The 27,106-nt window shown below is 37.8% G+C and overlaps 1 protein-coding gene across 1 annotated transcript in view; it reads left to right on the top strand.

Moving 5' to 3' along the window:
* The first annotated feature begins 1,663 nt into the window (after positions 1-1,663).
* The window catches only part of trpc7b (transient receptor potential cation channel, subfamily C, member 7b), a 93,902-nt gene continuing 68,459 nt past the window's right edge, over positions 1,664-27,106 (top strand). The window contains exon 1 of the mRNA XM_085134408.1: positions 1,664-2,089. The gene's annotated coding sequence lies outside the window, so the exon portion shown is untranslated. The remainder of the gene's footprint in view (positions 2,090-27,106) is intronic.

The following is a 27,106-nucleotide window of genomic DNA, read 5'->3' as shown; positions in this document are numbered from 1 at the left end:
TTCTGATCTGCAATGCCCTTCAATTTTAGGCCCCAATAAATAAAATAATAACAGTATGTCAAATAAAAAAATAAGATCAGTATAGAAGTAATGAGAGCAGGTGGTAGAGTGCCATGTGGTCATTCAAAAGAAATTCAGCAGAGCAGAACGCTTTCTAGCTGGTACTCAAGGTAGAATGAAAGATGAAAAGAAAAAGAAGAACAACAGACAGTGAAACTCTGAGGAAACAAAAATTTACTCGAGCAGATAGCATGGACAGATGTCCCAAAATCCCATTACTCTGCTGTGTGTGTAAATGTGTGCGTGAATGGGTGGATGACTGGTTGTGTAAAGCGCTTTGGGGTCCTTAGGGACTAGCAATGCGCTATACAAATACAGGTCATTTACCATTACTCTGCTGTAAAACATTTAATTTTTTTCACTAAATATTTTAAGACAATTTATGTTGATCAAATTATCCATTTCACTTTCTATTAATCCCATTTTACAGAAAGCATCTGTTCTTAGATTTATAGTGTAAATATTATTACTAATGAAGTTTGCACCTCTCCCTTACATTCAATGTCAGTCTTACTTTTACTGTTTTTAGCTAACTTGATTTTTACTTTTCTTTGTTTTGTTTTCATATATATATACAGTGTTGGGAAGGTTACTTTTAAAATGTATTCCATTACAGAATACAGAACACATGCCCCAAAATGTATTCTGTAACGTATTCCGTTACATTACTCAATGAGAGTAACGTATTCTGAATACTTTGGATTACTTAATATATTATCATGCTGTTTACAACTACATGAATGTACTATTGCTGTGATTTATTATTGTTACTGAAGGTCCGCGGCTCCAAACCGTAGTAAAGTAACCTCTGGCTAATACGGTGGGTTCTGTGTTGGGCTTGTAGCCGAAAACTAGCTTTACTTTGTTGTCTGGGTCAACTTTGCTAGCGAGAGACAGAGAGAGGCGTTGAAAGACTGCTCCAACAGAACTTATTGTTTTTGGAGGAAAACACGAACAAAGCGTACAGTCGAGTCTTAATAGCTTACTTACAACTGGGCTCGTCAGGCACTCTTCTTGGCTGCAGTGGTTATTATTATATTTACATGCTTCCAGCTCCCATTTTTGCTCGATGACAGCTCATACTTTTCCTTTTTCTCCCTCCCTCGCTCACAGACACATGACGTGTATGGCAGTCCATTCTCCCTGCAGCACGGACTACACTGCCTATGATGCTACATTCTTTAGAGCTATACCGGTAGCATTCTGCCTATTAGCTTAGCACAACAACAACAAAAAGGCCTCTCTCACCCAGGAAACACACAGAGAGGAAGCCTCACCCTGTAACCATGGCAACCGTAACGCTGCCGCCTGGACCAACAGAACGTAGCTGTCGAACAAAACCCAAACAGTCCTGACCCGCCACAATATGAAACAGGGAAGTACCGCCGTGTAATCCATTTATTTCAACAAAGTAACTGCATTCTAAATACCACCTTTTTAAGCGGTAACTGTAACGGAATACAGTTACTCAAATTTTGCATTTTAAATACGTAAGGGTGGTACATGTATTCCATTACTCCCCAACACTGTATATATATGTATATATATGTATATATATATATATATATATATATATATATATATATATACAATAGACATACTCTAGATAGTGAACTGTTAAACTTATATGATTATGAATTCACCCATGTTAACATTTCCCCTTTTTCTATACTGAATACTTCAAAGTAGAAAGAGTGAGACCTTAGCATACACTGCTTGCCGACAAGTATCCCACTTATCGTTTCCACTAGCACTTGTACTGCAGTCAGCTGATTTCAGTTTGTGTGTCGGAGGAGGAAAATAATGACGGAGTCTGTGGAAATATCTTCTATTTTTATTCTACAAAAAAAGTGGAAACTGCCTCCAGGACAGAAAAAACTACATTGTATTTCAAACACAACTTCATCTTTTTGCAACCATGTGAAAAGACAGCATGCTAACGCTAAGTTAGCCAACAACGCAGAGTGATGTTAGCAGACCCCAGTGAATGCTAATCCCAGCACAGCAGCCAGGCCCTGAACTTCAACAGGTAACAAACTGATGAGCAGTCAGGCAGTTTATGTTTCTTTAGTAGAATCACTCCGGCGATCACTTTGAAGTCTCCCTGTGCTGGTTTTCACCTTTACTTTGTGCTGTCAGCTTTGTGTTCATAACTAAATACCAAGAGAAAGGGCGTGTGTCCTCATTAGGACAGGGATTTGTTTTGGTGTGTGGGACTGCAGCCTATAGGTTTATATTGTTAAATGGTAATCATAAAACATTAGAGAATGTTTTTAAGGTCATTTTACAGTGAAATGTACCTAATGCATTACTTTAAAGAAAGGTGTTCTATGGATTACATTACTTTTTTGAGTAACGACTCACTGATCACGACAAGGAGGGGAAATATCTCTAACGTGCACAAACATCTGTTAGATTTTAGACCAGGTCACACAAGTAATTTATGCCTTTCACTGGTAGAAATGAAGATATAGGCTTGCCATGCTCTAAAAGATCAGAAGCTGATGGCTAGCAAGCCAGGCACGTGTTATATTGTCCTGTTTAGCGTTTTCTCACACGTTGTGCTCAGAGATGTGCACTATTTTTGTAAATAAAACATAACAAAGAATGTGCTCATAAGCTACCTCTTATTGTACCAGATTGAGGAAAGGTAAATGATGAGTAAAGAAGAAATGATTAATGTTAATCAGTCAAAATAAGTCAAATAAATGTTACACCTATAAAAATAAGCAAGTAAAAATGCATTTTTAAGATAGATATAACAGATTGCTTCACAAAAAAATTCATAGGACATCAAAAGAAACCCAAGTTTTTTTTGGTAAATAGTCTTTTGGTGTTTTTTTTTTTGTTTGTTTGTTTGTTTTAAAGAAACCACAGTCTAAAGATCTCAGACTCAGTGGGAAAAGTAAGGGAGCATTTAAGATTATTTTAAGCGTGTTTCTATATGCTTTACAGTATCTGGCTGTTTGTTTGTACCATGTCTGCTAGAGCTGGACAAAGCCATAAGTGTTCAGCGCTAATTAAATTTATATGGTTCATGTTACTTGTTTTTCAGCTACACTAGAGATACGTTGATGAGGAGAGGTCCCAGCTTGTGTAAGCACATGTGTGCACGTATTGTGTAAGCAGTTTCATACAAAAAGTGTTTCTTTGAGATAAATGGCATTAATGCTTGAAAAGTAGCTGAATCTCTCAGCATACCACGATCAATAACTAATTTGGTTTGGAAATGCACATCCTTGCCTTTGGATGCAAACAGAGTATCTTGGGCAGACTTGGAGCAATAATAAATTAAGGTAAAATATCACATGGATTTGGATTAGGTGTTACACACCCCGCAGATACAAGGTTAGCTCAAAATTATACATTTGAAAAAGGATAATTCAATAACCATTTAACCTGTTAAACCCTTGAAAAAGTTTCGCCAACCAAGATTACCATAATCAAACTTTCTCTGTTAGAAATGGTTATGGAAGAAGTGAATGGTTAAGCAAGGGAGTAACATAAGTATGTGTCGATGAAAGACTGCGTCCGCTGTAGATCACAGATACCAGCCACGCTGCACTGCACATCAATAGAGCCGATGTTCCTATCCACTAGTGGATCTGAACTGCTGTGACAGTGGGAGGAGATGGAGACAGATTGCATCGTTCCCTCTCCCAACTCCTTATCACAACAGCCACACTTATCTAGTCCCAGTGGAACAATGTTATTAGAAGCCTGAGTGAGCAGCAGAAAGAGAGACAAATGAGTGGAGATGCAGAGAAGGAAAACTATGAGAGGTGGATGGATAAAAGTTCATAGTCAAAGTCATGAATCAGGGATTAAGTGCTGGTAGCGAGAGAGAACAGAGTGAACGAGTGTTACTATAAAAATCCATTGCCGGATCTTACAGTTTTACTATCTGCAAATACCTCTCAAAACAATTTCATGCAATTTCATGCAAAACAATTGATGCATACAGTAAACTGCAAATAAACCGCATTTTATTTTGACCCAAATTCTTTCCAGCGCCTTGAATATGAGGGGACCCCCGCCCAACCCAGCACAGCGACACAAGCTGAACACGTCAGCACATTTCTACTCATGACTTTCACTTTATTAAGTCTATCTTTCTACTTAACTGACACTATTAGTAAAGGCAGAAGCTGCAATAGACTATTTTTGTATTCAAAAATACCAAAACTGGGATAAACGGGTATAAAAATGACCAGTAAGCATCCAGCGGCTTAAAGCATATGTGCAGTATTTATAAAATACCCCAAAATGCTGCAAATCTAATTCCAGTAGAAAAAAAGGTAAAATTGTATCTTAATAAATATGTTACGTGGTGTGGTCATCAATCTTTAGCTCACATTATTTAAAAGCTTCCTGTTTTAATGAAATATCCAGTCTGGGGAATCACATTTTTCCCCGACCCTTGTAAGAACAACACATAGCCATCAAAAACAAGAAAGAACTATTAGCCATAGTAATGCACACTTCATGGGAAAGAAATTGTGGGTGTAGCTAAAGTCCACATCGTTTGGGGTGTTTTTGCAGTATTTTTGCTCTTTCAATATATCATGTGATGTCATGGAAATAATTGTTATAATTTCCAATTTCTTTTGCAGTAGTTAGTTTTCCTCCGGGCTTTATTGAATTGTTTTGAAAGCTGCAGCGAGAGTTGTGGTTCTGTATGATTTTTCCAGCTGACTGTTATTCACGAGAGGATTGTTCTCAGCGGTCTAACAAACAAGCAAAACTTCTGCAGCTTTTCATAATTGGAATATAACTACAGCAGTGACAGAGCACATGTATTTTCTGTATTTTTAATGATTTTCCTCTAGTACCAAAAGGAGATTCAAATAATTTGTGTTGCAATGCCTTTTGGGTTTCCCTCCCTTTATGTTTGCATGAGAGAAACTTTATAAATGTGAACCAAAGACCACAATATTTATGTCATTAATGCAAATGGAATTCATCCTCTATGCATGCCAAAGTGAAGAAAGAATAAAGTGCCTTGAATTTCTGTAGTTCTGCTGATGCCCAAGGCTTGTCAGCCAAGTCAAGAGCCACTCAACAAAGTAGTGCACTCATTTTTTCCTACCTGTCAGTGGGAGGCTTGTGACAACAGAGGTCTGATCGAACTGAGGTAACACCCCCTTTTTAAATCTCATTTATCCCCACAAAGCACACCCACAAAGGGGTGTTGGTGTTTCAAGGAAAATCTTTAAGAAGTGAATATATGTCATTGTTTTTTACTTTTTAAAAAAATTTTGAAAGTTCTGTATCATTTCTTTTAGGATCAAATCCAGTGTGTCCTTCACTACTGGTAGCACAGCCCATATTGTTTATATTTGTGTATTCATAAAATGCTTTTTTGTTCTATGAGCTTTGTGCTTCAGTACACTGAGGTTGAAAAAAAAAAAAAGGCTACTGCAAATAAGGAATACTTGTGCCAGATATTTGTGTGCATGCATCAGTATAAAAGAAGTATGTGGGGGATGCTCAAAGTTTTGCTCTATGAGTAACTGGCCAGATAGACCCGACCTTTAAACACTCATCGCACCGTGGAAAGGCTTTTGCAGTCATAAAGTGTTGAAGTCTATGACACAGAGACATCACACCACACTTCCATCAAGCCATCATTGCAGCCAATTTCAGATCTTGCTTGTTTTGGAGTCTTTAGTCTTGTCTTCAGCCAGTGGAATACGACTCAGTTGGTTGGGTGAGGTGATTAGTGAGACAGAAAAATTTCCGATTTCATCTGTTATGGCTCGGAAAGGTCTGTGGTAGACTTGTCTGCGTGTTAGTGATTCTTATCCTTGTTACTGAAGAAATTTTGTAAATCAGGAAAAATGCGACAGTCTGTATTTTCTGCATTTGTAGTGTTACTGTGAAGAGATGAAATCATCAGTAAATGGATGTGTGGAATTCATATTTGTACAAGCAATAGAGGTATAGTCAGTAGATAAGGTGGGGGGGGGGGGGGGGGGTTTGGGTCATTATGTCCTCCTCCTTTTTTTCTTGACCCTTCTCTTTTTTCATCAGTTTGGCAGATTCCTTTCCACAGCTCTATATTAAAAAAATATCTATTTATCTGCAGTGTCTCTGGGGATTGAAAGAGGTTTGCATTTTAGCTTGATCATGAAGTTTTCTCTTAATTGACAAAGAAAGAGAAGAATATCTACGTCCTGGAAAATATGCCTTACTTTCTGTGAAATTATTATTTTTTCCACAGTCTAAATTATTTTCTTTTCATTCACAAAGCTTGAATGAATAAAAGAAGCAGAATACTTCTCTCAAAAGCTGCCAAAATATGCGCTTGCACAGAAAATTGAGAAATTACAATCACATGTGATATCTGATCAGAATCGTGCTGCTATGAAACAGGAGATCAGATATGATGACGTGTATATAAGTAACCCTGATCTGATTTGAAAAAGAATCTGATTTGTAGCATGTGACACATGTGTTGAAAGAGCTATATCTAGCACATAGTTGTTGTTGTTTTTTTATAAAATTGTCAGGCGAATAGTGCAGTCCTGGCCCTTGAGTGTAGAATCTGTTATTATATTAGAAACTGTGTCACTATGCATTATGTGAGTTTTCTGAATGTTATGATTTATAAATCTTGTTTTAAAGGTATATTTTTAGACTTTGTATCCTGTGTAAAACAAAGACACTAACATACTGAAGTATATTTTTGCTTTCGCCATCAAAGTTTTATTTATAACAGGAAGGTCTAGTGAACAATTGTTTGTTTATGTGTACAAGCAGTGTGTGTGTTTGTGTCTCTGCATGTGTGTATTGGCTACCTGACTGTGGTAATGGCTGTCATAAATTAGCAGTAGGTCTTCATAGGGCCTGATAGCTGGTTAATCAGCTGTTATATTCCTCCCCGGGGGGGTTATGAGCACTTACAAATGATTACTTCAGCTGAGTGTGTGTGCCTGTGTGTTTGTATACACAGACTTGTCTATACTGCATGGTGATAACTATGGTGTGTAAGTTCAAAATACCTGTTAACCTTTAGATCATGCATACAGTAGTAGTGTGTGATGTCTTGCTTTCTTAATTATTGCCCTGGTAATTACTTCCTGTTTATATTTCCCTGTGCTTTGCTGCTTTCTCTGCATTTTCATCTAAGTGAATAATGAGGTTGTCAGCTCAGTCATTCTGTCAAGTATGCATGCTTTTTTTCTAAATGGCATTTATTTATGAATAACCATCTGGAGCATGTAAATATACTATAACACGTCAGTATTATAATCTAGTCTTTTGTGTGCATAGAGCCATTGGCAAATCTGAACAGTCCAATGATGTATACTGGTTGTCTGTTCACATGTGTGGATTTTCTTCCTTGCCTTACCCATTGTCAGTGGATGCCCGTAGGTAAGCTTTGTCTTTGAAAATATGTGTTTACAGCTTGCACTTCCCTAAGTTTGTTTAGAACATGTACGTTGGCATTCTTCCCTCTTGCACATCTGCATTTGTTCCTAATGAATCTTTTTTGTTTGTTTGCTTGTTTGGGTTTTTGGTTTTCGACTGGTAATCCATCTATGTAACAAGAAATGGAGAAAGAGAAGGAAACGGCTTCAGGTGCAGAAATATAAAGTAGCTTGATTTGTATTCTGCGTGTGTGAGTTTACGTTGCTGATTTTCACATATTTGTTTACACTGTGCACCCTGTGAGTCAGAGTGCTATGCAGGATTTATGCATTAGAAGGAAACTAATGAGCAGTCAACCTAAGAGCTGCTAAGGTTCCTTAACCACGGAGCTGATGTGACATTTACTTTGTTTGTGTTGTCTAATCAGATAGTTTGCCAATACATTGCTTTAGTAGTCTGTCGCATTGGTTAATGAATAACTATGGGAGCACATGGGTGAAAGTGAAGCTTATAATTTACAATGAATACTATCACACTTGTTGTGTTATGTCAGTTAGACTGCTATACATGCAGGAGATTATCAAATATTTACTACATACAGGGCACAAAGCCATATATCAGGTACGCTGGTAAACGCGGACAATATGATATTAAGTTACAAATGTAGACATGATCGTTTTTGCATGTTATATAGAGATAATTTGTCAGAGTAAGTGCTTGGAAATACTCCTACTCGTTAAAGATAAAAGTGCGTGCCTGTACCCACACACATGCTACAGATACATCTTCATTAGACTTGTTATTAAGAAATGAGGCCTGGGGGTGTTATTGGTATCACTGGTGCTGCTCTCTGATGTCTTTCACTTTTAAACCGGGAGATATACCCCTTTCATCTCTGCTAAACTATATCTGCTCCTTGTGTCTCATGTCTAAGTAATACTAAAATTACATTAACCCTAAGCTAACATCAGACCAGATAGAACACATCACTGACTTTCACTGTGGGAGGTGAATACGGCCTATTCATCTTAGGAAAGTTCACATTCTGTTTTATGCTGGCTTGCATTTCAGCCAGCTAAAGCAGACAAATGTTACTGGCAGAAGGGTAATCAGGAGGACTGGGAAAACTCTGTAGTGCATCTGTCACATTTTGGCCTGATTACTGTGGGATAACCAACAATATTTCCAAGGCCTGGAGCCAGGAGCTTTATGCTGAGCTGCTGACTCTGGCATAGCTTAAAGACTGGAAACAACGTGCAGCTGGTGTGGTTATGGCCAAACATAAAAAAGCTCACAAATTAAGACATATCATATTAAACGGTTTCTCTTTTCTTAAATCTGTGCAAAATCCAAAGCATAAAAGGAAATAGATAGATAGATAAATAAATAAATGTTTTAAAGTGTGCTAGCGGCTGGAGTTTTTCTTGGCCACCTTAATACACTGATTTTGACGTGTGTTTAGAAAGTTCAGTAACTCAATGAATAAAAACGTACTTGATTTATGATTGTGATCTTTGTCAGCCTCTCACAGCAAGAATCTACCTTGTATGTACAGAGTAGAGGTTTTGCATTTATATTCATAAATATATAAATGCAGTAACTTTAAGCCAGGAATACTGACAAATGAATTAAATGAAAATAAATAAGTGATAGTTAATCATCTTGTCACTATGACTGCTGCATTATAAACAAATTGGATGACTTGCATAGGAGCAAATAGCTTTAAAATTGCTTGCAGCCAGCAGGGAAACAACTGACCAGGAGATAAGGTCCCCTTCAGTGAGAACCTGTTCTGAACGCTAAGATAAAAATGTTTAGATTGTTTCTAAACAATATAGCTCCTTCTTATCTGCTTACCCAGAATCCCTCTCTGTGGGTGCTAGATTATAATGTAGCGTGATTTTACTAAAATATTGGAGTGGTGTGAACAAACTGAACTCTAAGAAGTCTCAGAGCCAAAATGTCACTTTTATTAAAGTGATTTAAATTATGTTTTTTAAATTATATAACTAACTGCATTTGTGCCATGCAGTGGACACTTTAACTTCTCATTATATGTCCTTCCTGGCAAGGACAAATTACGCAGTCACAGATGTATCCAAGTACTAACAAGTACAGACGGTAACGGTATTCTGTTATTGTTCCAAATATTTACATAAATGTATAAGCCAGCAACGGTGGGGACACAAGCCAGTGTACTCTTAGTTAGGGCTGCCACGATTAGTTGACTAGTCACAATTACGTCGACTATCAAAATCGTCGACGACTGATTTAATAGTCGACGCGTCGTTTGAAGCTTTGTAAGATCACAAAAGACGCAGGAATAAGTAGTAGGATTTAAGAGTGTAATAACGGACTGAAACAGAAGATGGCAGCACTGCATGTACAAGGATGCCAGCTGCCATTAAACCCCGAAGAAGAAGAAGCTGTGTCCCAGAATTCATAGCGCAGCCCAGCTCAGTTTCCAACAATGGCAGCAGCTAGTTAGTCTTAATATTACTCTTATTATTCTTTCTGGGTCACAAAATAAACAATTAACATATTTTCAGGCGAGAATGTAACTGTGTAAACCTCAAATATCTGCTCAGTTTATCAAGACACCACATATTTTCTTTCAAAAGCGCTCCGACGTTTTCAGAGACGTCTGTTACCCACTAGCTCGATAGCTAGCCGGGGGCAAGGCTCACTAGAGCCCGTGAGAACACCAGACACCCAGCAAATCGTTTTCAAACACACCGCCATCTTTCGCTACTCAGGTTAAACATATATAAGTCACTTAGATAACTTACAAATGTTATTGTTTGCCTTTTTTTTAGTATTTTATTTGTTCCTGAGTAAATCGGTTTGGCTGATATTAAAGTTATAGTTTTTACACAGCTGAATAAACGTCAAGCAGACAACTGATTATCAGAAATGTGAGATGCTCGAGAATATACTTCGGTGTGCTGTTATATTTTAGATAGCAAGGAGTTTATTAAACTTCACCGAAACAATCTGCAAATTTCATTAAAATTTAATAAACTATCATCTTGTCTTTATTTTTAGTTAGCACATACCTTAAACACTTAAAGCTGTAAGCTAATGATAGTTATATAAGAGCAGAAGCAGATTCACACAGTATGTTATGGCTGTTGTGAGTAATTTTTATACTGTTAAGACAACAGAAAAGATGTTCTATTCTATTCTATAATTTTGTGACTTGTTGCATGGAGCTTTTTCACAGGTTATGATTGGAATGAGCACCATTGACTGACAATGGGCTGGTAGTTTCTTGATATTTAATATGCAAATTGTCATGACCACTGATCATTGATCAAGGGCTATGAGTACCATTGACAAAGAGTTGGGGAATGGCTGAAATCACAGCATGGATGGTGAAAGATTATCTTTCTTAGGCTCCCTTCTCAATTCAGAAATGGTCTTTCCCCTCTCACATAAATGGCAGCGTAGGACTGGGTGTTTTTAAAAAAAATATCGATATAATTTTATGGCCAAAATGGCACCTGTTAAGAGACATGCTTATGAAGCAGATTTCAAACTCAAAGCTATCAGTCATGCAGTAGAACATGGGAACAGAGCAGCTGTGAAATCTGTCTTTGTTATTATGCTCAGCATCTTTTTAGTACATTTTGACTGCACAATTGTGAGCTTTTTGTTATACACGAAAATAACATTATTTTATTTTATTCACGTAGCATTATTATGTAATAAATGCTGATTTTTTTTTATTTCTGAGTAATTTTTGATATATTAACATACATGTATATTAACATACATCTACGCTGTATGTTAATAAAAGTGCCTGTGTGACATCCGGGACACAGCTTTGACTAAGAACTCTCTTTTTGTTCTTACTTTATGGGTTTAAAAAAATACTGAGATATATATCGTAGCCAGTTAAAGAATATCGAGACATGAATTTGGGGCCATATCACCCTGCCCTAGCGCAGCGTGTTTTGGGGTTTGAAAGCCACAGAGACGCAGTGTTTAGAGAAAGTACGTCTCAGCTGTTCTGATACTCCTGACACATAAGGGATCACTAAGGGTTTTTACTTAGGTAGCAGTTGTCTTTCTTCTCTCCTGGATCACCTGGAGCATGAAAAGAGCATTAAGACAAATCCAAAAGTGTAATTTTAATAATGTTTTGTTATCACTGTCTGTTTCTATGGTGGCAAGGTTACTCAAAGAAAATACAATTTGGGCTTATAATGGTACCCATGTAGATTTGAGAAACAGTGTTTTTTTTTTCTAAAACGATGTGTATTTTAATAAACTGTCAAGCACGCTTGTCTGTTATGAAGTTGAAGAGAATCCACACACAGAGAAACACGCTAATAAACAGCGTGAATCAGTGTAACTATGGCCACTGGCTTTCCTGTACAAAGTGATTTCTGACCTCGTTAGTCTCCCTCTTTCTCTCCCTTTCGCCAGGCTGCTTTCCCGTTTATAAACATGTTAATATTAACACACTCGTGCTTTGTTTGTACAGCTCTGTCCAATTTCCCATTCATATTTGACGACTCTCCTTGCTTAAACGATAAAGGTAATTATGGCCGAGGGCTAGCTTTGGCTCTGGTTCTGCAGTGCAACTGGAGCTGCCTGCAGCAAACAATCCTCTATGAGAAATGCGAGATAAAAGCCCGTTCAAGCCATCGGCACAACACAGTCTTTAGTCTGTTCGCTTTAGAGTTTGTTTCGTCAAATAATCTTTGACGAAAATGAAATGGCCGGATTGATATGCTTGAACATGATTTTCACCTGCTGTCAACTCACACACGACCAGTGTCCTGTGCAGAGAAGTAAGGTTGTTCATGTTGCTGTTAGAACATTGTGTACGCTAATCATATGCATACTGTACCTGGAGAAATATGAACTTTAAATTCATAGACGATGTGGTGATCATATACAGCACAGTGCGCTCAGTCGAAGTCTCAGCTAACCAAAGAGACATGAAAATATTTATATTTAATAGAGTTTTTATATCCTGCACTAAACTGAAAGTGAAGAAATGATAGTTAGATACCCATCTCCAAGCCACCATTCACTATTGATTATTCGTCCTATCGATCCCCTTCTTTTCCAGTGTCTCTGTGTATTTGCCCTTAAACATAAATTTTGTAGCTGCTGCAGGGGACTGACTGAGTGACAGTTAACTTCAGCAAGCATCATAAATAGAAACATGAGATGAGCTCTTAATGAGGAGGTGCAGGGGTTCAACACTGACAGATACTGGATACTTCCAAGCTTGGAGGTGTTGGATAACGCTATTATTGCACTCATGTAGTGCTATTTATTACCGTGGGAGGCTGTGATTGTGGTTATTGGTGTCTTCGCATCGCCTGTGTTTCCTGTCTATATTGTTTAGATGGTTTCCTAAACTACTTCTCCTTAGAGTGATGATGCTATATATAAAACTTAAGGCCTTGTTTCTTATCCCTTCTCACCTTATCATCTTTAGTGCAGTGGCTCCCACACAAGTTAGACACTGACACGTCTTTTTCTGAAGAGGCTATTTGTGTTTATTCTCCCATGAGAGAGATCGTACATCTCGTTAATTAAGATATGGGGAGCTTATGTGTGCATGTGTTGGAGTAGTTAAAGAAATGTGCAAAAGAGTGGAAATGAGGAAAGGACAGGTTGCCAGCGAATCATAAGTCTGTGATGAGGGCTAATGAAAAGTAATTCCAGCTTAAAATAAGATGGGACTATAGACAAGACAAAGCAAGCGCTTGTCTTATCCCCTACCTCTTTTGTCATTCCTCCCATGTTCCCTTCTTACTTCCTTCCTGCCATTATCATAAAGTCCTTCCGTTTCTGTCTCTAGCTCTCTCTTTGAAGGCCAGAAGCAGATAATGGGGAAAGTAGCGGCAAGCACTGAGGGTTTCCTAATACCCCTGAATGTGTTATTATATTTATCAGGCTGGAGACCAAGCTTGACAAATTTAATTAACAGCGAGGAAAGACCCTTTCAGTGCTTAGTATAAATGCTGTTAATGCTATTTTTCTCTGCTTGCATTGAGGAACTGCACTTCACTTTCTCCTTTGATGTGGTTTTAAATCCCCTTTTTGTTTCTCAAAGAAGCATCTACATTATTACATAAGGTAACAATCATAATTCCTGCCTAAATTTCCCACAAGAACAATATAGTGCCTGCCTGCTTGCCTGCCTGCCTGAATGAAACTGCACACGAATGACTACTATTGAAGGTGAATAAATAAAGGGTGCGCAGCAGTGAATAGTAGCGATGGTATAAACTACCAGAGACATAGATATATGTCTTTGGTCGCTTAGGTGCAGTACTGTGAAATATTCTTGAGCTAACCTGTATTTCTTTGTATTATGCTACGAAATTGGGAAATGTGTGTGATTTATTGAAACATGCAAACATACATGGATGGACAAAAACAGAATCTGCACAATTTTAACAAGCTTGATGGTCAGTGTTTAGTATGACCACCTTTGTTCTTCAACACAAACTGAATTCTCAAGCTTTCTTTAAGCAGTCTTCAGAAATTGTTTTCCAGGCCTCTTAAAGGACATTCCAGAGCTCTTCTTTGGATGCTAGTTGCCTTTTAGTCTTTCCTCTGTCAAGATGATCCCACACTGCTTAGTAGTGTTGAGGTCCAGAATGTGGGTCCAAACTTTCTCTGCATTGGCAACATCCATCCATCCATCCATCCATCCAACTTTTGAAACCGACTTTCATTCCAGTTCTTCTGTAATTTGACATACTTTAACCTTTTTCCCCGTTTGCCTTCTTCAAGAATAACTTCTTGATGGCTACTCTTCCGCTGAGACCAATTCTGATGAGGCTGATGAACAGTAGATGGATCAACTGAAGAGTCAGATCCACGTCAAGTCTTTTCCCTTATTCCTTAAGGACATGGCTTTCAGATCCTGCTCATGTCTTGCAGATGGTTTTTGATTTTTTTATTCTTTTTAGACATGGCACTTATAACACTTTCACCTTTCACCTCCAGTTTTCCTGCAAGTTTAAGGATACACACACAATGCTTTTTGACTCAATGCAATCAATGTCCAAAGAAGGCCTTTAGTGCTATTGCTCACACTTTAAAAAAAAAAAATGGATAATTGGAAGCAAAATATAAAGAAATTAGAGGTGGCTCAAGACTTTTGCACACTAGTCTATATATCTCAGAGCAGTCCTCCATAAGACTGATAGCTATATTCATATGACATTTTGCTCTAAATCAAGCTTTTCTTACTACCTGTCATCACCCAGACATATAAATGGACAATTGCTGTAAGAGAAATGCATGAGTGATATTGCTGTCATTATTGTCATTAAATGTGCATGCTGACCCCCACAGGAGGCAAAGTAGGATATTTTTTTTTACCCTGGTAACATGTCCACATGTTGTTTGTTATATGATAGATGACATGTCATATGGAAAATAAACAGTACCTCCAGGAAAGAACATTTCTGCCTTAGTCAAAGTCGTCAAAGTTAGTCTTTTGCTTGTTTGATAAACCTAATTGCTGTTCAGTAGTGTAGTGTGCAGCTCAGATAATTGGTTTCTTATACTATAGATAGCAACTAAAGAAAAAAAAAATACCACCAGCATATTTCTTGGCAACCCTGTACAATTTTCAGTAATCTATGCTCTGGATTTGATGGGGTGGGGGGGCTTTCTAGTCTTTTTATACTAGTCTTTTTATACTTATCTAGTCAGTTAACAGTAATTACAGATTACAGATGTAGGTAACTGCATCTCACTTAAAAAACCAGGATGACAATTACCATAATTCAAAGCTCTGAACTTAAAAATTAGAGTACACAGAATAATGGATGATAGAGCCAACTCTCATATGTTTCAGGTTAAAATTGCAAAAAAACAAAACAACTTTTTTAAATACAATTTTCCTTACGTGTGATAGAAAACAACCAACATGAGGACATAAAAAAATGTCAACACAAATCATTAAGAACTTGTGCTGGACTCCTACATGTCATGAATTTGAGTTTTGTGATTTTCTTTTATCAGAATTTTGTGGTTACTGTCTTTATATTTCGATTCTCAGGTTTTCTTGGTTCATGACTATTGTTTGCATTAATGTCTATTCCTGCCTCCCCTGTGTTTCCATGTCGTGTGTAGCTTTTATGTGTTAGGTTACATCCAGTTTTTATGTTGGTAATTATTTGTCTCTCCTGCTTTGTGTTTTAGTTTTACTTCCTTTTGAGTCATTATGTTTGGTGTCCTCAGCTGTTTTCCCACCTGGGGTCCGTTCTCAGTACCTCGCTTACTACATCCAAGATCAAATGACACATCCAAGATCAAATCATCGCGCCAACTTTGAGCTCGCTATTCCGGTTCTCCGAACACACCTGTTGTTGACGATTAGTACAGCTGGATGAAGTAATGTGAGATCACTGGGTGGCTTAAAAGGGGCTACGCATCGATAGTAGAAACATTGATCGGCAACCCTTTGATTGGTTGGCGAAAATGTCGAAATAGCGCGCTCAGTATTTTTCGGCAGCAGAGCAAGAACTCTTGATTGAGGGATTTCAGGAGTTTCAGAGTTTAATTAAAACGCAAGGGAACGCTGCAAAGGCTGCAAAAACAAGGAGAGAGGGCTGGCAGAAAGTTGCTGGCAAATTAAACTCGTAAGTAATTTATTATATTATATTACATTATATCATATTATATTATATTATATCATATTATATTATATTACATTATATCCTCTTTCACATTAGAGCCACAACAGGACCCACTAGAACATGGGAACAAGTAAAAGTGAAATATAATATTCTACAGAATGGTAATATTTATCACTTATATTGCTTTTAGTCTCTTGAAAAGAGACCCTGAAATCTGTTTGTTTGTTTATAACAGCAACCAAGAAAAGGGCAGAGCAAAAAAAGACAGGTGGTGGTCCTGCACCCCCTCGTCACACCCCGGCAGAGGAGCTGGCCCTAGGGTTGAATGCTCTCCTTATCAATCTTGCACCTTCTGCCATGGGTTGCTCGCGTACAAACGGACAGGACATGGCTGCGACAGACTTCCCAAATCTACCTTCGCTTTTATAGCCGTGGTCTCTCATCTTGATTACACGAAGTAATTTACTATTACTACTCTAAAATATGAATTACATCTGAAATAATCAAATACATGAAATAGAATGATTAATAGTACATTTCCCTTTTTTTAGGAAATGACCTGTATGTATCTGTATGAAATCAATAAAAGAATCAAATACTGCATTATCTTTAGTTACATTGATAATATTTATTTATGGAAAAACAGTGGAAAAATATCGCTGTTGCTTTCGTATAAATGAAGCGGACATACCTGAGTGGCCGCGATCTAATCCTGTTTACATAAAGTAAGCCTGCTCCCAAGCAGGTTTACGCTTACGGATCTGTTGCTATGACAGCAAGTCCTGGATGAGCTTCGGAGAACCGAACGATCCAAGATCACGCGAAATCATCAACAATCAAATCCAGCTAACTTACTTAGCGAAGTACGAAGAACGGACCCCTGTTCCCCTTTTCACTTGTTATCTGGTGTGACTATATTGTTTGAATCTCCACAGGTACACATGATTGGCTAAATAATATATAATTTGGGTTTTGGCCTGTATATCATAAATTGAAACATGAGAGGATATTAGACTGAAGATCTAGAGGATCCTAGTTTGATCCATAAATGTGATACACGTTAAATAAACAAACTGTGAAAGTGCATATCTGTATGCAGATGGCAGATGAGAGAGTCCTTGCCCTCCACCTTCTAATCTTTCCTTGTGTGTTGTAGATAAAAATGACTAATATATGCTAGTTGTCTTTCTGGCTATGAATGAGTTATTTTGGTTTTATTTTCGGATAGAACATCTCGCATGGATAGGACCGGTAATATTATGTCTCCAAACTAGATCTGGCTACAGATGACATCACTAGCTTGAGATGGAAGCACTCATATGCCAGGAGAGTAAATCTAGAAATGCAACAAAAGGAAAGTCTTTCCTTGTGTAATGGAAAACTAAACATCACCTCATGTCACGAGCCAGAGTGGCAAGTCATTCAGTCTCTCACAAATCGATTGACCTCTCTGAAGGATTTTATTTAGCAACAGGCACCTGGGTCCACCAAGGGCCACTTAACAGCCAGGGTAGCATAGATTATAAAGCATCAGACATTAAGTTTGAGGGTTTAGGGTTAAAAACAAACAAACAACCAAAAAAACCCATTGAGGAATTAAAGCTCTTTTCCATAGTATTTAGAGAAATTATTTACTTTATAACATTCCTGCCATACAGATCCCACCTCTGTCATTTCACTTCGTGGAGATAGAGATGGGACCAATTTACATATTTATAGCTCTGTGCATACCGAAGAAGGGAGTGTACCGTCTTATTAGAAAACATTACACTGGACCTTTTGTTATTGTAGCAGCACACACTGGATTCTTAGAAATATCAGTTTACAGCAGAGCCTGGAGCAAACACTCTTAAAGCCTAAACAGTGTTTGCAGCAAGGAAATGTTGCTAGATGATAAATTACTGTGATGGATATTTACCATTAAAGATAAATTGGGATAGATACTGAGTAGGAAGAATGAAGAGGTGGTTCATTATGCATTATCTACTCTTTATATTCTGGGTTACTTTGTTTAAATCCTATATGCCAACCATAACAATATCCAATAAGAAATTTGTAATTTGAAATATTGTGTCCTTACACTACCTTGCATTGACACCATAAAGATAAGGTACATTCTGCAAACTTGTGTGCTCTTTATTTGCCTCCGGGCCCTTGGTGTAACTGTAAACTCTATTAAATTCATTTATGTGACCACTTATGTGACAAGAGGCAGAGGATTAGCGGTAGTATTCATCCTCTATCTCATCCCTATGTTAAACAAGAACATTTGGAAATGTAATGTTTGAGCATTACTAAGAGGAGACAAAAGAGGAAGCAATGAAAAAGTTTAATTTCCCAGCTTGGCAGTGGCAAACCAAGTTAATTAAACTTTGCGTCCTGTGTAACATTTTAAATAATTTATTAAGGCTATTATAAAATGAGAGACAAATAGAGAGAGGGGCAAGAGGTGCTGCTTCACTTTATTATCCCAACGGTCATTTTCTGAGGGTGGGGGTGAGGGGATAGGTTTGTTGGCTCCAAAAAAGAGCAATTTCTGCAAATGTAACAGGGAACAAGCGGTCTTTTGAGCTCAGATAATTCTAATATTGCTTAAAGATAATGACACGCATTCGTTTGGGAGGTGTGCAAATAAAGCAGAAGGCCACTCATTTTGTTCGTGACTATATTTTACAATCAAATATCCTTTTTTGAGCAAAATTACTGTTTCAACAGTTCTTAACAGTGTAGAATGAAAGGAGTTGCTTTCAATATTTAATGGATGTGTAATTAAAATACCTTTTGGCATTTAAATATTGATCTCAAAATGAACACTTCATATCAAGGTAAAAAAAAAATCTTTTTTGACTTACTGATTACTAAGTACATATTTTTTTCCAAAACTTTGGAGGTTTCCATTTGTCTATACTGTTAGCTTAGTTGTTATTTCTGGGAGGCAAGAAGATCGTTTCGCTTTTTAAATGCTGCTAAGTAATGCAGAGGGTTTAATAAAAGACTGAAAGCCTGAGCGCTTGTATTTTTGACCACACATTCTTTATCTGGGAACTAAGCTTTTTCTCTCTTAAAATGTCAGAAGTTTGATGTCCTACGGTGTCGGCCTCTGGAGTCATTACAGGTTAGCAGCTGCCCACTCTGTAAATCAATACATTTGAAAAGATCACTGTGTGTGTGTGTGTGTGTGTGTGTGTGAGTGTGTGTGTGTGTGTGTGTGTGTGTGTGTGTGAATCAATGCATTTGAAAAGATCTCATTGTGTGTGTGTGTGTGGGGGGGGGCTGTCATGCAGTGGATATATGTTTCATAACCCTAAATCATGCATTGCCCTCTCCTTACCGGCTTCTTTCACCTTCGCTATCTCTTTGAGAGGGTGTCACTCTCGCTAACTGTCTAAACCGGTGAAAAATGAAGGTGAGCTGAAGGCCTGTTTGAGGTCAAAATGTGCAATTAATCATTTCTCCAGGAGGATTATGTCTACTTTGAGAGTGAGGCTTGGTTTTGGTGCCATTCATTTTCTTTGTGTCATAAAATAATTTCACATTTTTAACTGCTGTGTTTTGAGCTCTAGCTGTGGACACATGTGCTCAAGGTTGAATGACAAAGCCATGCTAAAAAGCCATGCTGGTGGTGGCCAAAATAATGCACTTTGGTGATAACTGCTTAGTGCAACATCAAGCACTTACACACAAAACACATTCCTCACTTCAGTGTCACTGAAAGACAGCGATAAGAGACAGTTGGATTTATAAATGAGGAGACACTGTGACACTTGCAAAACAAAGACAGGCAGAGAAAGAGAAAATGTGACACAGGCAAGTGAGTGAACTGCACTATGATAGATAAACCATGTAATTCTTTGCCGCATCCCTGTATCTCCGCTTATGTCTGATTGTGGGAACAGAATAACCTTTCGGGAGTATCCACTCTTTCATTTCAGCCTTCAATCTAGACCTGAATACTGAATCTTGGAATACACTTGAGAGCTATTTGGATTTAATTCCTTGTGCCTTAGTCTAGTTTTTTGATGCTGCTCCCAATCAGCCTTTTTTCTTCTTATTGAATTTCTGACAAATGTGTTAAACTAAATCAAGAACAACGTGTGAGGCGATCTTATTATCAAGGACCTTGGGGAGAAGCATTGTGGTTGAGGGATCAATGTGTTTGGGAAACTGAGAAAGAGGAGACCGAAATGAGATGATTATTGTAATTCATAGTAAAGTCATCTACTCCCATTAGTAATTTGCTCTTCTCAAGTTCCTGAAAGTGAAAATAAGACGGAGGGAAGAGAATAATGAGAAAACTGTGAAAAATCTCAAGGCTGAAGATGGTTGAGTGACTCAAATGTTTGTCAGCCAGGATGTCATGGCTTGTGTCCTGTGCGCTGTCATATTTGTGCTTTGCTTGGGTGAAGAATTCAAGTAAAACTGCTGTTAAATGGTCTAAGTCCCCGACTATAAACATTCAGACAGACACACCAGAGGTTTTTTTTCTGCATTAAATGAAGTTTTGTTTTCTATAGATTGCATACTTTAAACTTTAGGCCATTGTCAAGTCTGGTTGTCAGATCGTTGTTTGATTTGTGCAGGCTATTGGTAACTGTGAGCCACCAGTGAATTTAAAAAATGGCTGATGAGATTCGCAAGTGGTTGCTAGCAGTCACTTTGAAATGAAGTGCTAAAGACCCGTTCATGCAGGCCTAAACCCCAAATAAAAACCTGTTTCTGGGCAAAATATCTTGATAACCAATTGACACAAGGTTCCTTGCTGTCACTAGGTGAAATTGCTGTAGATTAAACACACAATGCTGCAGCAAAAACCTCCTTGTGATTTCTTTGATCACTAGCGAGTCTCACATATTTTGTGTGGAGCACACTAACTTGACTGCAAACACTCACCAATTATTCACCATTATTAAGCTGAAATGGAAAACTGTTACCTTCAAAGTAAAAGGTGCACCTTTCGAAATGTGTTTGCTGTAGTAGTAAGGCACAGCTTTTACCTTGAAAGTAAACTTTCTCCAGTTCCAATTTGTGTCGCTAACCTTAAGTGGACAATTAGTGCATGATTGCAAAAAGACAACTTCCATTAAAACTATGGTCGACAGTGGCAATGTGCAGTCAACCAAAGCAATGGCAAAGAGATTTGTTACTGTAAACTCTTGCAACCGATTTCACCAAATACCAGCCACCAAACACTCATCAACAGTTTAAAGAATGCTTACTTTTACTTAGCAACTGTCACTGATCGATCTCAAAATCTAATTTTATGCTCTGAAAAGGAAACTTTTCCAGAGATATATGTAAGAAGGTCAACCTCAACCGTCTTGCATATGTCCAACTGAGTCCAGCTTTTTAGTTGTGACATTTACACTGTGCCTCTTTAGTAAATGGGCAAAGGATCTTTTAATGCCAAAACAGGGTTTTGAGGTTAACACGTAAATTTGGCTCTAAGCTCGCTGCGCACTGGATTTGAGATAGAGAGCTGTGAAAAGTTGATAGTTGACACCTTTCTTTGTTTTGGCCTGGAAATGCAAGTGGGCTGTCCGTTAACTATAAATGGTTAATTGCTATATGCATTTTCAAATGTGCTATATAAATAAACCTATTAATATTATGCTAACATGTAAGGGGAGATTCACATTTTTGTCATGTAAAAAAATATGCTTTTCCTTCTTTTCTCTTTCAACACTAATCATACAAACATTTAGAAAGCTTGTAAATCTTTCTTTTTCCTATCCGTGCATCCTTTTTGTGGTTGAGCTTCCACTACCTAACTCTGATTCAGCCAAAAGGCTTCTGTAGATTATAGCAAGTATCACCTGGCTTAAGGAGTAAGTCTTACATTCTCAGGTTGTTATATTCTCTGTCTTTCTTTTCCTTTTAGCCTCCCCTGTGTTATATTGGAGCTCAGATAGACTCAACCTTCACAGCATGATCTCATCCATATTTTACAAAACCCCCTGCCTTTGTCCAGTGGTGTCTCGGTTCAAGGGCTCATTGAGGACAATGAGAAGGAGAATGAACAGCATGGATTCTTTGTGAGTGTGATAGACACAGGAGGCTTAAGGGGAACCACAATAGAACCTGGAGGAAGAGGGAAGGGTTGAAAAGCACTGAAGGTTTGTATGTTTGTTGTTCCTTTGCCTGAAAGTATGTGAGAAAGGTGCTTCCCCATTGTACTTAAGAGCACCTGAGCCCAATTACAGGCACCTCCTGTGATTTTTCCTGTTTGCTTGTGTACACACACACACACACACACACACACACACACACACACACACACACACACACACACACACACACACACACACAGAGCACTCTTTTTTTTAACTCTATGATCAGGTGAAGATCATTGATCAACATCAACGTGTTTAACCCCGTTGACTCCAGGAAGACAAAATAAAAACTATTAACTCAGGATATCTTTTATCTTTTGGAGTAAGAATCACAGTAACAAACAAATTTTTCCCAGAGGCCTTTGAGTAATATTTTGGCAATTACAGGGATTAATGTCACTCTAAAAAGTAATTAAATGAATGAAAACAAAATGAATGTGCATCAGCTAGTCACATCAAATAAGCCATATGATCACTCAAAAAAAAAACCATTGTATTACACATTAGTCATCATGTGTATTAATTAATTATTTTTACTTAATTTCTCCTCGTAGAAAGTCATTTGTTACACTATTCATTACATTTCTTCTGTATTACAACATGACCTGGAATGCCATATTGTAATCACCTTAAATTGTCACCCGACAATGACAGTCAGTCTTTCATTTGTAACCAGAAGAGTTGCCTACTTCTAGCTATTATTAAAAGAAATACAGGTTTAAAGACCTTTCTCTGTGGCTTCATGTGATAAACTAAATACATTTTTATCCATGCAGTCTGTGTTTTTAATGCAACACTCAAGTAACACAGTAGAATCCTTTTTTTTATTTCACAAAAAGAAATGGACTTATTTCAGGCTGCCATACTAAAATGAGAATGAAGGTAAAGTTTAATTACTGTGCTGCTCCAATGGTTACAATACCATGGGGCATGTTTCCATGACTCAAGAAAGTCTGTCTTTCAAATGAGAGGTGAGCATAACTTTCCACTTGAGAGGCATATAGAGTCCTGTGAAAAAGTATTTCCTTTCCGTGCTTTTGCATATTTGTCACGCATTTTTCAAATGAACAAACTAAATTTTAATATGGTTTAATATGATGTGCCCTCCTTGACAGCACTTTAACTAGGCAACTTCAAAACCTTCAGTTTGTTTTGTTTCTTTTTCTTTGTTTCCTGCTATTCAGATGTGAACTTGCTGGTGTGTTTTAGGTCATTGTTGTGCTGCAGAACTCATGGTTCCATCAAATATTTCAAATCCCCAGATCCTGAAGCAGCAAAGCATTCCTGGACCATCACACTACTACCATCATGCTTGACTCTTGGTATGATCTTTTTATGAAATGCTGTGTTAGTTTTATGTTATGTAACAGGATGTAGATGTTCCAAAAAGTTCAATTCTTGTCTCATAGAATATTTTCAGAGTAGTCTTGAGGATAATCAAGATGGGGTTTTTTTTGCAAATGCGACGCAAGCCTTTATGTTCTTTTTGGTTAGCAGTGTTTTTTTTCCTTAAAACTGTCCTATGGATGACATTTTTGCCCAATCTCCTTCTTATTGTTGAATCATAGACTCTGACCTTAACTGAGCCAAGTGAGGCCTGCAGTTCTTTATATGCTGTTCTGGGTTCTTTTGTGACCTCCAGGATGAGTTGTTGCTGCACTCTTGGAGTAATTTTGGTTAGACTCAAAGTCTCAAAGCCTTAAAAATGACTTTGTTAGTCTTTCCACACTTATAGATTCACTGACATTGTTTTTTGCAGTAATCAGGCCTGGATGTGACCGGTGGTCAAAGGTGGTCAATAGTATTTTTTACACAGCGTCAGGTAGGTTTGGAAAGTTTTTTTCCCTTAATAAATGGAATCATTGTTTTAAAACTGCACTTTGTATTTACTCGGGGCGTCTTTGTCCAATATTAAACTCAGTGTGATTATATTAAACATGTAGGTGTCAAAAATATGCAGAAAACTAAGAAATCAGATACATTTTCTCAGCAATGTAATAAGGCAGCAATTATAGTGATTGTTTCTTCAAATTAATCCTGACAGAGTTTAAGCAAGTCTTCTTTTAAAAGTTTTGTAAGAGTTGCCTTCTGACGGCTTGTAAGAGTCAGCTGCTGTCTTTTGCTCCACTGATAAACCTGCAGTGCAAACACGCACTCACAGTCATGTTTAACAAGCAGAAACAAGGCAGCAAGTTGGCAAGATGAACAATGCTGCTGTTTTATGGGGAGATGTTTACTTTGGTAAAACGCACTGTGCACAGTGTGTGTGGATATTCGTGCTTTTACTGCCTCAGACAAAGGAGTCTTCATTATGGATTTTTACACTGTGCTCACAATGTAAAATGGGTACACACATTACAAGCTGGCATATACGTTGTCAGGTATACAGAGTGGATTTCCACTCTTTCATATGTACCCTTAATAAGCTTTTTATTTATTTATTTTAATAAATTATTTAATAATTTTGCTGCCATTATTCCAGCTAGTGCTTCTATCCAGATATATTTCAACTTTTCTATCAAACATCTGTCTACAACTGTGTTCAAAACATTCTTTGTTTTTCGTCTCGGGTCATTATATAATTTTTTTTTAAACTCTTTTGTCCAAATATAACACTTTATCACTTATCTAACTATGCATGGTCTTCATTTGTGAAGAAACTTAAAAGCTGTCCAATAAAATGTATGCATCTTCAAACGATCAACACTTTACAAAAAGGACCGTGTGATGGCAGAGATACAGTTAAATATTTAACTACAATGTGCGATGAAATCCTGCCTGCATCTGCTGATGGAAATCAGCGTCTGAAAAGAACAAAAGCTCTTTTTGTCAAAACTTAGTGTATCAGCATTTTCTATCCTTCAAAAACAGAAGCATGTTACTTCAGTTGCACATTTTTGGACAAGGATGTGCAATTGTCCTGTGTCTGTACTTAAAGATATATTTTAGTCATGTTTACAATACATTACAGACACATCTCCTCAAAAACTCAAAACCTCTGAAGGATCCAGTAGGGATGGCCTTAGAGACTCTGCTGAAGTATTAAATCCTTATTGTTTTGGCAAGTAATCAGATAGATCCACATCAGGACATCAAATCATGATTGTGTCCTTGGGCAAGACACTTCACCCGTTGCCTACTGGTGGTGGCCAGAGGGCCCGGTGGCACCAGTGTTCGGCAGCTTCGCCTCTGTCAGTGCGCCCCAGGGTGGCTGTGGCTACATGTAGCTTGCCATCACCAGTGTGTGAATGTGTGCGTGAATGGGTGGATGACTGAGTGTGTAAAGCGCTTTGGGGTCCTTAGGGACAAGTAAAGTGCTATACAAATACAGGCCATTTACCATTTTTTAACATTTGTTTAAAGTGCAGAAATGTTTGAACTAAATACAATAAAAAGGACTTTATAATTTCAGAGATTCACACATCTCTTTGCTTTTTAAATAAAATTCAAAGGTTGCTTTTGACAGATTCAAATGTATTCAGTTGTTCTTGGTGTGTAACTTAAAGATATAGTTGTGGGCAGAAGTTTGTAGACATTCATTACGAATGTCATGGAATTTTGAGTCTTTTGATGATTTCATTGAGCTCTTCTTTTTTTCATAGTGAAATTACTGAAGTTCTTTGCCAGCATAATACGGATTTATTTGACAGCACTTTGACGGGATTAACCGATACTCAGAACAATGGGAAAGTTCTAGGACCTCGGTGAAGAACTGTAGAGTTACACAAGTTGCAAAGGTCTCTTGGAGCCATTTCTGCTGATTCCGAGATCCTTGGTTCAAACAATTATATGCAAGTACAAGTTATCAGTCCTCAACATTCATCTAGCTATCCAACTTTTGATATCACTGATTAACACATCTCATGGAGTATTAAAGTTTTTCACCTCATTTGATTGATAAATTGGTAACATTCGGTTAAGTGGCGACTCTCCCATTAATTTGCCCTCAAGCCAGACTGTGACAATATGTACTACCTAGTTATAAAGTATTAGCCTTCGCACTCTTTCATTAAATGCCTCGGGCTACTGATATTGCTATTAGCTGATGGCTTTTCATCTAATTTAAATGCCTGAGAAAAACATGACATCTCATTTGAATTTCAGTCGTCACCACAAAGCGGTTTCTTTCTGCCAGGTAGGCAGTGGAGCAGTGGCTCGTGTGTATATGAAATAATTACTCAAGCTTGACATAATAACGGGTCTTCTGCAGAGAATATTGACTCTGCAGACTTTTGTCACCATATTAATGTACATAAATTTGTGTGACAGTGTGTATGTGAGAGAATTAAAATGATATGGCTTTAATATTTCATCCACTCTTAACATTTTATCAATTTAGATTGAATTGTCTGTGTTTTGATTGACATCCCTATCAGTTGTGGTAAAAGGAGACTTGCTTTATTTGTAATTAAAGGGCCTTAAATTCCAGATGGTCCATGTCGGTGGCGCTGTCACTTGGTGTTCGCTCGCTCTGTGGTATAGTATCGCTTTCTGTTCCTGCTCAAACACAGTGGTGTTTCTGAGTAGCTTATTTGCTTAGCAGTTTAATTAACAACTTTTAAATACATTCTTTTTTCACAGTATAATCTTCACGTGCTTCATCCGAAGCACACTTTCTCTGTACTCACTACCTAATTTATAGCCAAAGTATTCACTCACTGTCTCTGTACTGTTTCGCTAGCTTAGCTCGTAGCCGACCCGTTAGCGCCATGGCTACTTCACCTGTCCCTTCTGCACTTTCTTGCTCATTGTGTCAGATGTTTAGTTACTCCTCAGCCTCCTTTAGCAGTAATGATATCTGTAACAAATGTAGCATATTTGCAGCTCTGGAGGCCAGGATTACTGATCTGGAGACTCGGCTTTGCACCCTGCTCTCACCCTTAGCTAGCCAGGCCCCTGTAGCTGGTGCAGCCGAAGATAGCGTAGGCCCCGCTAGCT

Source organism: Neolamprologus multifasciatus, chromosome 2 (genome assembly GCF_963576455.1).
Source record: "Neolamprologus multifasciatus chromosome 2, fNeoMul1.2, whole genome shotgun sequence".
In the NCBI taxonomy this organism is placed as follows: Eukaryota; Metazoa; Chordata; class Actinopteri; order Cichliformes; family Cichlidae; genus Neolamprologus; species Neolamprologus multifasciatus.
This window is presented reverse-complemented; position numbering and strand designations above follow the sequence as displayed.